A 3,276-nucleotide genomic window follows, 5' to 3' on the forward strand; every position below is an offset into this window, starting at 1 on the left:
ACCCACTGAGCCACCCAGGCGCCCCTCGAGTCCCATCTTCACTGCAGCAGTATTCACAATAGCCAAGACATGGAAACAATCTACGTGTTTGTTGATGGATGAAAGAATAAAGAAAACATGGTGTATATCTATATATTTATAGAATAGAAGATTATTAAGCCACAAAAAGAGGAAATCCTGTCTTCTGCATTAACGTGGATGAAACTGGAGAGCATTACGCAAAGTAAAAATAAGCCAGACTCAGAAAGACAAATACGGTTTGATCTCACAGGATATATATGTGAAATCTAAAAAAGAGCCAAACTCCTAGAACCAGGGAGTAGAGTCGTGGTTGCTAGGGGTGGGAAGGAGGGGAATATGAGGAGATCTTGATCAGGAGGACACAGACTTTCAGTTATAAAATGAATAGGTTCTGGGGATTTGATGCAAAGCACAGTGACTACCGTTTATACTAGAATATGTCTACCTCGAAGTTAGGAGAGTAGATCTTTTTTTTTTTTAAGATTTTATTTATTTATTTGACAGAGAGAGATCACAGTAGGCAGAGAGGCAGGCAGAGAGAGAGGAAGGGAAGCAGGCTCCTGCTGAGCAGAGAGCCTGATGCGGGACTCGATCTCAGGACCCTGAGATCATGACCTGAGCCGAAGGCAGCGGCTTAACCCACTGAGCCACCCAGGCGCCCAGGAGAGTAGATCTTAAATGTTCTCACCATAACCATGACAACAAAACTGGTAATTATGTGAGATAAAGGATGTGGTAAACACTTGGCAGCATATACATATATGAAGTCATCACTTGTGCGCCTTAAACTTGTACAATGTTGCATGTCAGTTCTATCTCAATAAAGTGGAGGAAAGAACCCCTTGTCTGGCTGTCTGTCTGGCCTGGTGACTGAATGGGATGCACTCACCGGAGTGTTTTCAGACAATACCCAACCATGTGCCATGATCCTCAGAACACAGCGTAAACTTTTAAAATTAGAACTCAAGACCATACACAAATTATTTCAAGGAGAGACATATGTAGATAAAATACTGTGTGCGAGAGATAGAAAAAAAATAAAAAAACATGGAGTCTTTCTGAGTGGCAGGATTGGGTTGAATTTGTTTTGTTTAAAATTTATAATATTTGGGTGCCTAGATGGCTCTGTTGGTTAAGCATCTGTCTTCAGCTTGGGTCATGATCTCAGGGTCCTGGGGATAAAGCCCCATTAGGGGTTCCCTGCTCAACAGGGAGCCTGCGAGTCCCTCTCCCTCTGCTGCTCCCTCTGCTTGTGTGTGTTCTCTCTCTCATAAAGTAATAAAATCTTCAAAAATAAAATAAAATGTATAATATTTTCTGGATTTTCTACAACATGAATAGATCAGTTTCATAATGGGAGGAGCTGTTGTACCATAACCTATATTACAAAGAAAAGCAAAGAAAGAAAGGAAAGGGGGTGGGCCTTCATCTTCCCAGGACTTCCCGGGTCCCTGTGCAAGCCATGTTGGTCTTCCCTATCAGGCGAGACTGACCAGGTGAGATTTGCTAAAATCCTGACACATCAGTTCCCTGTTTTCTCTCGAACCACAGATGAGGTGGTCCCCAGACTAGCTCAGTCATGAACTGAATGTTGGTGTCCGCCCCAAATCCACACACTGAAACCCTACCCCCAAATGGGATGATATCAGAAGTAGGGCCTTTGGGACGTGATTAGGGTTAGCGGAGGTCCTGACAGGGCTGTCCCATGATGAGCGTAGAGCCCTTATAAGAAGAGGGAGACACCCCAGCGCCCCCTCTGTCTGCCAAGTAAGGATACAGCAGGAAGGCAGCTGTCCACAACCCAGGAAGAGAATCCTCACCAGGAATCCAGCTGTGTCGGCCTCCTGACCTTGGACTTCCAGCCCAGAACTATGAGAAATAAATGTCTGTGGTTTATTAGCTACTCAGCCTGTGGCATTTTGCTATAGCAGCCTGTGTGGACAGAGACAATCTCCCTCCTAGCAGTTAGAGTGGAAATCACAGAAGAGGCTTCAGATCAGGTAGCCCTCCTGCAACCTTTGGGGGATCCCACTGCCCTCAGCACAGACCTACAACCCCTCCCACAGGGCACAGAGCACCAGGCCTTTCCACCCTTCTGCCCTCCTCTAGGACCACTCCCTGCTCTGTTCCAGCCTCCATGAACTTCATTCAGCAACTCCAGTGCCCCCAGGCCTTTGCCCCTGTGGTTCCCTACACCCACAGCCCCATTTTCCTGATCTTTGCTACTGCTGACCATACTCAGCCTCCAGGGGTGAGCTTTAGTGTCGCCGCCTCTGTGAAACCTGCTCTGACCTCAAATCAGAGATAAGAACCTTCCTTGAGCACCTGGGGCCCCATGCTACCTCTTTCTGAGCAGGTAATCTCTTATAATTATCTATTCATAACTCATCTCTTATAATTATCTTGTAATTATCTAGTAGTATGAGTCAGAGCCCCAGCAGAAGAGATGACACACTAGAAATAAGACAGTGTGGAAAATGGGGCTGGGCTGGGCTGGGCTGGATGTCCAGGTGGTGCACTCTCATGGCTGTTGGCTGCATGTTCGTCAGGGGCTGTCAACCAGAGCACCTCAGTTCGCCAACATGAAGCCTCTCCGGGTGACTTGGGGTTCTCACAGCATGACAGCCGGGTTCCAGAGAAGTATCCCAAGCATGTGGAAGCAGAAGCTTCCAGTCCCGAAAGGCCCTGCCTTGGAAGTTATACAGCATTACTTCCACCACATTCCATGGGTCAAACAGATGCAAGCCTGGCCCTGATTCCAGGGGAAGGGAAATAGATTTCACCTCCTGATGGGAGGATAGCCAAAATTTAGAGATGACCGTTTGTTTGTTTGTTTGTTTGTTTTTAATTTCAATTGAAATGTAGCTGACAGGGGCACCTGGGTGGCTCAGTGGGTTAAAGCCTCTGCCTTCAGCTCAGGTCATGATCCCAGAGTTCTGGGATCGAGCCCCACATCAGTCTCTTTGCTCGGCAGGGAGCCTGCTTCCCTCTCTCCCTCTGCCTGTCTCTCTGCCTACTTGTGATCTCTTTCTGTCAAATAAATAAATAAAATCTTCGGGGAAAAAAAAAAAAGAAACGCATCTGACATACAACATTGTATAAATGCAAGGTGTACAACAAGTTAATCTGATACATTAATATGTTGTCAAATGATTGCCATTGTAGTGATAATTAGCACCTCTATCACGTTGCCTAATTACCGTTCCCTTTTTGTGGTTGGAATAATTGAGTTCTAGTCTCTTGGCAAGTTTGCTG

The sequence above is a fragment of the Mustela putorius genome, unplaced genomic scaffold, assembly GCF_011764305.1.
Source record: "Mustela putorius furo isolate JIRA1106 unplaced genomic scaffold, ASM1176430v1.1 tig00004007_pilon_pilon_pilon, whole genome shotgun sequence".
Lineage (NCBI taxonomy): Eukaryota > Metazoa > Chordata > Mammalia > Carnivora > Mustelidae > Mustela > Mustela putorius.